The following is a 12,519-nucleotide window of genomic DNA, read 5'->3' on the forward strand; positions in this document are numbered from 1 at the left end:
GTACCCATCTCACCTAACAGAATGTCACAGTATAGAATTCCATTCATGTAAGGTACCCATCCCATCTAACAGAATTTCACAGTCTAGAATCCATTCATGGAATGTACCCATCCCATCTAACGGAATGTTACAGTATAGAATCCCATTATCCCATTCATGTAAGGTACCCATCCCATCTAACAGAAAGTCACAGTATAGAATTCCATTCATGTAAGGTACCCACCCCATCTAACTGAATGTCACAGTATAGAATTCCTTCATGTAAGGTACCCATCCCATCTAACAGAATGTTACAGTATAGAATCCCATTCATGGAAGGTACCCATTCCATCTAACTGAATGTCACAGTATAGAATTTCATTCATGTAAGGTACCCATCCCATCTAACAGAATGTTACAGTATAGAATCCCATTCATGTAAGGTACCCATCCCATCTAACAAAATGTTACAGTATAGACTTCCATTCATGTAAGGTACCCATCCCATCTAACAGAAAGTCACAGTATAGAATTATATTCATGCAAGGTACCCATCCCATCTAACTGAATGTCACAGTATAGAATTCCATTCGTGTAAGGTACCCGTCCCATCTAACAGAATGTTACAGTATAGAATGCCATTCATGTAAGGTACCCATCCGATCTAACGGAATGTTACAGTATAGAATCCCATTATCCCATTCATGTAAGGTACCCATCCCATCTAACAGAAAGTCACAGTATAGAATTCCATTCATGTAAGGTACCCATCCCATCTAACTGAATGTCACAGTATAGAATTCCTTCATGTAAGGTACCCATCCCATCTAACAGAATGTTACAGTATAGAATCCCAATCATGTAAGGTACCCATCCCATCTAACTGAATGTCAGAGTATAGAATTTCATTCATGTAAGGTACCCATCCCATCTAACAGAATGTTACAGTATAGAATCCCATTCATGTAAGGTACCCATCCCATCTAACAAAATGTTACAGTATAGAATTCCATTCATGTAAGGTACCCATCCCATCTAACAGAAAGTCACAGTATAGAATTATATTCATGTAAGGTACCCATCCCTTCTAACTGAATGTAACAGTATAGAATCCCATTCATGTAAGGTACCCATCCCATCTAACTGAATGTTACAGTATAGAATCCCATTCATGTAAGGTACCCATCTCACCTAACAGAATGTCACAGTATAGAATTCCATTCATGTAAGGTACCCATCCCATCTAACAGAATTTCACAGTATAGAATCCATTCATGGAATGTACCCATCCCATCTAACGGAATGTTACAGTATAGAATCCCATTATCCCATTCATGTAAGGTACCCATCCCATCTAACAGAAAGTCACAGTATAGAATTCCATTCATGTAAGGTACCCATCCCATCTAACTGAATGTCACAGTATAGAATTCCTTCATGTAAGGTACCCATCCCATCTAACAGAATGTTACAGTATAGAATCCCATTCATGTAAGGTACCCATTCCATCTAACTGAATGTCACAGTATAGAATTTCATTCATGTAAGGTACCCATCCCATCTAACAGAATGTTACAGTATAGAATCCCATTCATGTAAGGTACCCATCCCATCTAACAAAATGTTACAGTATAGACTTCCATTCATGTAAGGGACCCATCCCATCTAACAGAAAGTCACAGTATAGAATTATATTCATGCAAGGTACCCATCCCATCTAACTGAATGTCACAGTATAGAATTCCATTCGTGTAAGGTACCCATCCCATCTAACAGAATGTTACAGTATAGAATCCCATTCATGTAAGGTACCCATCCCATCTAACGGAATGTTACAGTATAGAATCCCATTATCCCATTCATGTAAGGTACCCATCCCATATAACAGAAAGTCACAGTATAGAATTCCATTCATGTAAGGTACCCATCCCATCTAACTGAATGTCACAGTATAGAATTCCTTCATGTAAGGTACCCATCCCATCTAACAGAATGTTACAGTATAGAATCCCATTCATGTAAGGTACCCATCCCATCTAACTGAATGTCAGAGTATAGAATTTCATTCATGTAAGGTACCCATCCCATCTAACAGAGTGTTACAGTATAGAATACCATTCATTTAAGGTACCCATCCCATCTAACAAAATGTTACAGTATAGAATTCCATTCATGTAAGGTACCCATCCCATCTAACAGAAAGTCGCAGTATAGAATTCCATTCATGTAAGGTACCCATCCCATCTAACAGAAAGTCACAGTATAGAATTATATTCATGTAAGGTACCCATCCCATCTAACTGAATGTCACAGTATAGAATTCCATTCGTGTAAGGTACCCATCCCATCTAACTGAATGTCACAGTATAGAATTCCATTCGTGTAAGGTACCCATCCCATCTAACAGAATGTTACAGTATAGAATCCCATTCGTGTAAGGTACCCATCCCATCTAACTGAATGTCAGAGTATAGAATTTCATTCATGTAAGGTACCCATCCCATCTAACAGAATGTTACAGTATAGAATCCCATTCATTTAAGGTACCCATCCCATCTAACAAAATGTTACAGTATAGACTTCCATTCATGTAAGGTACCCATCCCATCTAACAGAAAGTCACAGTATAGAATTATATTCATGCAAGGTACCCATCCCATCTAACTGAATGTCACAGTATAGAATTCCATTCGTGTAAGGTACCCATCCCATCTAACAGAATGTTACAGTATAGAATCCCATTCATGTAAGGTACCCATCCCATCTAACGGAATGTTACAGTATAGAATCCCATTATCCCATTCATGTAAGGTACCCATCCCATCTAACAGAAAGTCACAGTATAGAATTCCATTCATGTAAGGTACCCATCCCATCTAACTGAATGTCACAGTATAGAATTCCTTCATGTAAGGTACCCATCCCATCTAACAGAATGTTACAGTATAGAATCCCATTCATGTAAGGTACCCATCCCATCTAACTGAATGTCAGAGTATAGAATTTCATTCATGTAAGGTACCCATCCCATCTAACAGAATGTTACAGTATAGAATCCCATTCGTGTAAGGTACCCATCCCATCTAACAGAAAGTCACAGTATAGAATTCTATTCATGTAAGGTACCCATCCCATCTAACTGAATGTCACAGTATAGAATTCCTTCATGTAAGGTACCCATCCCATCTAACTGAATGTCACAGTATAGAATTCCATTTATGTAAGGTACCCATCCCATCTAACAGAATGTTACAGTATATAATCCCATTCATGTAAGGTACCCATCCCATCTAACAGAAAGTCACAGTATAGAATTCCATTCATGTAATGTACCCATCCCATCTAACAGAAAGTCACAGTATAGAATTCTATTCATGTAAGGTACCCATCCCATCTAACTGAATGTTACAGTATAGAATCCCATTCATGTAAGGTACCCATCCCATCTAACTGAATGTCACAGTATAGAATTCCATTCATGTAAGGTACCCATCCCATCTAACAGAATGTTACAGTATAGAATACCATTCATGTAAGGTACCCATTCCATTAACAGAATGTTACAGTATAGAATCCCATTCATGTAAGGTACCCATCCCATCTAACTGAATGTCACAGTATAGACTTCCATTTATGTAAGGTACCCATCCCATCTAACAGAATGTTACAGTATAGAATGCCATTCATGTAAGGTACCCATCCCATCTAACAGAAAGTCACAGTATAGAATTCCATTCATGTAATGTACCCATCCCATCTAACAGAAAGTCACAGTATAGAATTCTATTCATGTAAGGTACCCATCCTATCTAACTGAATGTTACAGTATAGAATCCCATTCATGTAAGGTACCCATCCCATCTAACTGAATGTCACAGTATAGAATTCCATTCATGTAAGGTACCCATCCCATCTAACAGAATGTTACAGTATAGAATACCATTCATGTAAGGTACCCATCCCATCTAACAGAATGTTACAGTATAGAATCCCATTCATGTAAGGTACCCATCCCATCTAACAAAGTCACAGTATAGAATTCCATTCATGTAAGGTACCCATCCCATCTAACTGAATGTCACAGTATAGACTTCCATTCATGTAAGGTACCCATCCCTTCTAACAGAATGTCACAGTATAGAATTCCATTCGTGTAAGGTACCCATCCCATCTAAGAGAATGTTACAGTATAGAATCCCATTCATGTAAGGTACCCATCCCATCTAACGGAATGTTACAGTATAGAATCCTATTATCCCATTCATGTAAGGTACCCATCCCATCTAACAGAAAGTCACAGTATAGAATTCCATTCATGTAAGGTACCCATCCCATCTAACTGAATGTCACAGTATAGAATTCCTTCATGTAAGGTACCCATCCCATCTAACAGAATGTTACAGTATAGAATCCCATTCATGTAAGGTACCCATCCCATCTAACTGAATGTTACAGTATAGAATCCCATTCATGTAAGGTACCCATCTCACCTAACAGAATGTCACAGTATAGAATTCCATTCATGTAAGGTACCCATCCCATCTAACAGAATTTCACAGTGTAGAATCCATTCATGGAATGTACCCATCCCATCTAACGGAATGTTACAGTATAGAATCCCATTATCCCATTCATGTAAGGTACCCATCCCATCTAACAGAAAGTCACAGTATAGAATTCCATTCATGTAAGGTACCCACCCCATCTAACTGAATGTCACAGTATAGAATTCCTTCATGTAAGGTACCCATCCCATCTAACAGAATGTTACAGTATAGAATCCCATTCATGGAAGGTACCCATTCCATCTAACTGAATGTCACAGTATAGAATTTCATTCATGTAAGGTACCCATCCCATCTAACAGAATGTTACAGTATAGAATCCCATTCATGTAAGGTACCCATCCCATCTAACAAAATGTTACAGTATAGACTTCCATTCATGTAAGGTACCCATCCCATCTAACAGAAAGTCACAGTATAGAATTATATTCATGCAAGGTACCCATCCCATCTAACAGAATGTTACAGTATAGAATTCCATTCATGTAAGGTACCCATCCCATCTAACAGAATGTCACAGTATAGAATCCCATTCATGTAAGGTACCCATCCCATCTAACAGAATGTTACAGTAAAGAATCCCATTCATGTAAGGTACCCTTCCCATCTAACAGAAAGTAACATTATAGAATTCCATTCATGTAAGGTACCCATCCCATCTAACTGAATGTCACAGTATAGAATTCCATTCATGTAAGGTACCCATCCCATCTAACAGAAAGTCACAGTATAGAATTCCATTCATGTAAGGTACCCATCCCATCTAACAGAATGTCACAGTATAGAATTCCATTCATCTATGGTACCCATCCCATCTAACAGAATGTTACAGCATAGAATCCCATTCATGTAAGGTATCCATCCCGTCTAACAGAATGTTACAGTATAGAATCCCATTCATGTAAGGTACCCATCTCACCTAACGGAATGTCACAGTATAGAATCCCATTCGTGTAAGGTACCCATCCCATCTAACAGAAAGTCACAGTATAGAATTCTATTCATGTAAGGTACCCATCCCATCTAACTGAATGTTACAGTGCAGAATTCCATTTATGTAAGGTACCCATCCCATCTAACAGAATGTTACAGTATAGAATCCCATTCATGTAAGGTACCCATCCCATCTAACAGAATGTTACAGTATAGAATCCCATTCATGTAAGGTACCCATCCCATCTAACAGAATGTTACAGTATAGAATCCCATTCATGTAAGGTACCCATCCCATCTAACAGAAAGTCACAGTATAGAATTCCATTCATGTAAGGTACCCATCCCATCTAACAGAATGTTACAGTATAGAATCCCATTCATGTAAGGTACCCATCCCATCTAACTGAATGTCACAGTATAGAATTCCATTCATGTAAGGTACCCATCCCATCTAACTGAATGTCACAGTATAGAATTCCATTCATGTAAGGTACCCATCCCATCTAACAGAATGCCACAGTATAGAATCCCATTCATGTAAGGTACCCATCCCATCTAACATAATGTGACAGTAAAGAATCCCATTCATGTAAGGTACCCTTCCCATCTAACAGAAAGTAACATTATAGAATTCCATTCATGTAAGGTACCCATCCCATCTAACTGAATGTCACAGTATAGAATTCCATTCATGTAAGGTACCCATCCCATCTAACAGAATGTTACAGTATAGAATCCCATTCATGTAAGGTACCCATCCCATCTAACAGAATGTTACAGTATAGTATCCCATTCATGTAAGGTACCCATCCCATCTAACTGAATGTCACAGTATAGAATTCCTTCATGTAAGGTACACATCCCATCTAACAGAATGTCACAGTATAGAATTCTATTCATGTAAGGTACCCATCCCATCTAACTGAATGTCACAGTATAGAATTCCTTCATGTAAGGTACCCATCCCATCTAACAGAATGTTACAGTATAGTATCCCATTCATGTAAGGTATCCATCCCATCTAACTGAATGTCACAGTATAGAATTCCTTACTGTAAGGTACCCATCCCATCTAACAGAATGTTACAGTATAGAATCCCATTCATGTAAGGTACCCATCCCATCTAACTGAATGTTACAGTATAGAATTCCATTTATGTAAGGTACCCATCCCATCTAACAGAATGTTACAGTATAGAATCCCATTCATGTAAGGTACCCATCCCATCTAACAGAATGTTACAGTATAGAATCCCATTCATGTAAGGTACCCATCCGATCTAACAGAAAGTCACAGTATAGAATTCCATTCATGTAAGGTACCCATCCCATCTAACTGAATGTCACAGTATAGAATTCCATTCATGTAAGGAACCCATCCCATCTAACAGAATGTTACAGTATAGAATCCCATTCATCTAAGGTACCCATCCCATCTAACTGAATGTCACAGTATAGAATTCCATTCATGTAAGGTACCCATCCCATCTAACTGAATGTCACAGTATAGAATTCCATTTATGTAAGGTATCCATCCCATCTAACAGAATGTTACAGTATAGAATCCCATTCATGTAAGGTACCCATCCCATCTAACAGAATGTTACAGTATAGAATCCCATTCATGTAAGGTACCCATCCCATCTAACAGAAAGTCACAGTATAGAATTCCATTCATGTAAGGTACCCATCCCATCTAACAGAATGTTACAGTATAGAATCCCATTCATGTAAGGTACCGATCCCATCTAACTGAATGTCACAGTATAGAATTCCATTCATGTAAGGTACCCATCCCATCAAACTGAATGTCACAGTATAGAATTCCATTCATGTAAGGTACCCATCCCATCTAACAGAATGTCACAGTATAGAATCCCATTCATGTAAGGTACCCATCCCATCTAACAGAATGTTACAGTAAAGAATCCCATTCATGTAAGGTACCCTTCCCATCTAACAGAAAGTAACATTATAGAAATCCATTCATGTAAGGTACCCATCCCATCTAACTGAATGTCACAGTATAGAATTCCATTCATGTAAGGTACCCATCCCATCTAACAGAATGTCACAGTATAGAATCCCATTCATGTAAGGTACCCATCCCATCTAACTGAATGTCACAGTATAGAATTCCATTCATGTAAGGTACCCATCCCATCTAACAGAAAGTCACAGTATAGAATTCCATTCATGTAAGGTACCCATCCCATCTAACAGAATGTTACAGTATAGAATTCCATTCATGTAAGGTACCCATCCCATCTAACAGAAAGTCACAGTATAGAATTATATTCATGTAAGGTACCCATCCCATCTAACTGAATGTCACAGTATAGAATTCCATTCGTGTAAGGTACCCATCCCATCTAACAGAATGTTACAGTATAGAATCCCATTCGTGTAAGGTACCCATCCCATCTAACAGAAAGTCACAGTATAGAATTCTATTCATGTAAGGTACCCATCCCATCTAACTGAATGTCACAGTATAGAATTCCTTCATGTAAGGTACCCATCCCATCTAACTGAATGTCACAGTATAGAATTCCATTTATGTAAGGTACCCATCCCATCTAACAGAATGTTACAGTATATAATCCCATTCATGTAAGGTACCCATCCCATCTAACAGAAAGTCACAGTATAGAATTCCATTCATGTAATGTACCCATCCCATCTAACAGAAAGTCACAGTATAGAATTCTATTCATGTAAGGTACCCATCCCATCTAACTGAATGTTACAGTATAGAATCCCATTCATGTAAGGTACCCATCCCATCTAACTGAATGTCACAGTATAGAATTCCATTCATGTAAGGTACCCATCCCATCTAACAGAATGTTACAGTATAGAATACCATTCATGTAAGGTACCCATTCCATCTAACAGAATGTTACAGTATAGAATCCCATTCATGTAAGGTACCCATCCCATCTAACTGAATGTCACAGTATAGACTTCCATTTATCTAAGGTACCCATCCCATCTAACAGAATGTTACAGTATAGAATGCCTTTCATGTAAGGTACCCATCACATCTAACAGAAAGTCACAGTATAGAATTCCATTCATTAATGTACCCATCCCATCTAACAGAAAGTCACAGTATAGAATTCTATTCATGTAAGGTACCCATCCTATCTAACTGAATGTTACAGTATAGAATCCCATTCATGTAAGGTACCCATCCCATCTAACTGAATGTCACAGTATAGAATTCCATTCATGTAAGGTACCCATCCCATCTAACAGAATGTTACAGTATAGAATACCATTCATGTAAGGTACCCATCCCATCTAACAGAATGTTACAGTATAGAATCCCATTCATGTAAGGTACCCATCCCATCTAACAAAGTCACAGTATAGAATTCCATTCATGTAAGGTACCCATCCCATCTAACTGAATGTCACAGTATAGACTTCCATTCATGTAAGGTACCCATCCCTTCTAACAGAATGTCACAGTATAGAATTCCATTTGTGTAAGGTACCCATCCCATCTAACAGAATATTACAGTATAGAATCACATTCATGTAAGGTACCCATCCCATCTAACGGAATGTTACAGTATAGAATCCCATTATCCCATTCATGTAAGGTACCCATCCCATCTAACAGAAAGTCACAGTATAGAATTCCATTCATGTAAGGTACCCATCCCATCTAACTGAACGTCACAGTATAGAATTCCTTCATGTAAGGTACCCATCCCATCTAACAGAATGTTACAGTATAGAATCCCATTCATGTAAGGTACCCATCCCATCTAACTGAATGTTACAGTATAGAATCCCATTCATGTAAGGTACCCATCTCACCTAACAGAATGTCACAGTATAGAATTCCATTCATGTAAGGTACCCATCCCATCTAACAGAATTTCACAGTATAGAATCCATTCATGGAATGTACCCATCCCATCTAACGGAATGTTACAGTATAGAATCCCATTATCCCATTCATGTAAGGTACCCATCCCATCTAACAGAAAGTCACAGTATAGAATTCCATTCATGTAAGGTACCCACCCCATCTAACTGAATGTCACAGTATAGAATTCCTTCATGTAAGGTACCCATCCCATCTAACAGAATGTTACAGTATAGAATCCCATTCATGGAAGGTACCCATTCCATCTAACTGAATGTCACAGTATAGAATTTCATTCATGTAAGGTACCCATCCCATCTAACAGAATGTTACAGTATAGAATCCGATTCATGTAAGGTACCCATCCCATCTAACAAAATGTTACAGTATAGACTTCCATTCATGTAAGGTACCCATCCCATCTAACAGAAAGTCACAGTATAGAATTATATTCATGCAAGGTACCCATCCCATCTAACTGAATGTCACAGTATAGAATTCCATTCGTGTAAGGTACCCGTCCCATCTAACAGAATGTTACAGTATAGAATGCCATTCATGTAAGGTACCCATCCGATCTAACGGAATGTTACAGTATAGAATCCCATTATCCCATTCATGTAAGGTACCCATCCCATCTAACAGAAAGTCACAGTATAGAATTCCATTCATGTAAGGTACCCATCCCATCTAACTGAATGTCACAGTATAGAATTCCTTCATGTAAGGTACCCATCCCATCTAACAGAATGTTACAGTATAGAATCCCAATCATGTAAGGTACCCATCCCATCTAACTGAATGTCAGAGTATAGAATTTCATTCATGTAAGGTACCCATCCCATCTAACAGAATGTTACAGTATAGAATCCCATTCATGTAAGGTACCCATCCCATCTAACAAAATGTTACAGTATAGAATTCCATTCATGTAAGGTACCCATCCCATCTAACAGAAAGTCACAGTATAGAATTATATTCATGTAAGGTACCCATCCCTTCTAACTGAATGTAACAGTATAGAATCCCATTCATGTAAGGTACCCATCCCATCTAACTGAATGTTACAGTATAGAATCCCATTCATGTAAGGTACCCATCTCACCTAACAGAATGTCACAGTATAGAATTCCATTCATGTAAGGTACCCATCCCATCTAACAGAATTTCACAGTATAGAATCCATTCATGGAATGTACCCATCCCATCTAACGGAATGTTACAGTATAGAATCCCATTATCCCATTCATGTAAGGTACCCATCCCATCTAACAGAAAGTCACAGTATAGAATTCCATTCATGTAAGGTACCCATCCCATCTAACTGAATGTCACAGTATAGAATTCCTTCATGTAAGGTACCCATCCCATCTAACAGAATGTTACAGTATAGAATCCCATTCATGTAAGGTACCCATTCCATCTAACTGAATGTCACAGTATAGAATTTCATTCATGTAAGGTACCCATCCCATCTAACAGAATGTTACAGTATAGAATCCCATGCATGTAAGGTACCCATCCCATCTAACAAAATGTTACAGTATAGACTTCCATTCATGTAAGGGACCCATCCCATCTAACAGAAAGTCACAGTATAGAATTATATTCATGCAAGGTACCCATCCCATCTAACTGAATGTCACAGTATAGAATTCCATTCGTGTAAGGTACCCATCCCATCTAACAGAATGTTACAGTATAGAATCCCATTCATGTAAGGTACCCATCCCATCTAACGGAATGTTACAGTATAGAATCCCATTATCCCATTCATGTAAGGTACCCATCCCATATAACAGAAAGTCACAGTATAGAATTCCATTCATGTAAGGTACCCATCCCATCTAACTGAATGTCACAGTATAGAATTCCTTCATGTAAGGTACCCATCCCATCTAACAGAATGTTACAGTATAGAATCCCATTCATGTAAGGTACCCATCCCATCTAACTGAATGTCAGAGTATAGAATTTCATTCATGTAAGGTACCCATCCCATCTAACAGAGTGTTACAGTATAGAATCCCATTCATTTAAGGTACCCATCCCATCTAACAAAATGTTACAGTATAGAATTCCATTCATGTAAGGTACCCATCCCATCTAACAGAAAGTCGCAGTATAGAATTCCATTCATGTAAGGTACCCATCCCATCTAACAGAAAGTCACAGTATAGAATTATATTCATGTAAGGTACCCATCCCATCTAACTGAATGTCACAGTATAGAATTCCATTCGTGTAAGGTACCCATCCCATCTAACTGAATGTCACAGTATAGAATTCCATTCGTGTAAGGTACCCATCCCATCTAACAGAATGTTACAGTATAGAATCCCATTCGTGTAAGGTACCCATCCCATCTAACTGAATGTCAGAGTATAGAATTTCATTCATGTAAGGTACCCATCCCATCTAACAGAATGTTACAGTATAGAATCCCATTCATTTAAGGTACCCATCCCATCTAACAAAATGTTACAGTATAGACTTCCATTCATGTAAGGTACCCATCCCATCTAACAGAAAGTCACAGTATAGAATTATATTCATGCAAGGTACCCATCCCATCTAACTGAATGTCACAGTATAGAATTCCATTCGTGTAAGGTACCCATCCCATCTAACAGAATGTTACAGTATAGAATCCCATTCATGTAAGGTACCCATCCCATCTAACGGAATGTTACAGTATAGAATCCCATTATCCCATTCATGTAAGGTACCCATCCCATCTAACAGAAAGTCACAGTATAGAATTCCATTCATGTAAGGTACCCATCCCATCTAACTGAATGTCACAGTATAGAATTCCTTCATGTAAGGTACCCATCCCATCTAACAGAATGTTACAGTATAGAATCCCATTCATGTAAGGTACCCATCCCATCTAACTGAATGTCAGAGTATAGAATTTCATTCATGTAAGGTACCCATCCCATCTAACAGAATGTTACAGTATAGAATCCCATTCGTGTAAGGTACCCATCCCATCTAACAGAAAGTCACAGTATAGAATTCTATTCATGTAAGGTACCCATCCCATCTAACTGAATGTCACAGTATAGAATTCCTTCATGTAAGGTACCCATCCCATCTAACTGAATGTCACAGTATAGAATTCCATTTATGTAAGGTACCCATCCCATCTAA

Source organism: Ambystoma mexicanum, chromosome 4p, assembly GCF_040938575.1.
Source record: "Ambystoma mexicanum isolate Mex_15411 chromosome 4p, UKY_AmexF1_1, whole genome shotgun sequence".
Lineage (NCBI taxonomy): Eukaryota > Metazoa > Chordata > Amphibia > Caudata > Ambystomatidae > Ambystoma > Ambystoma mexicanum.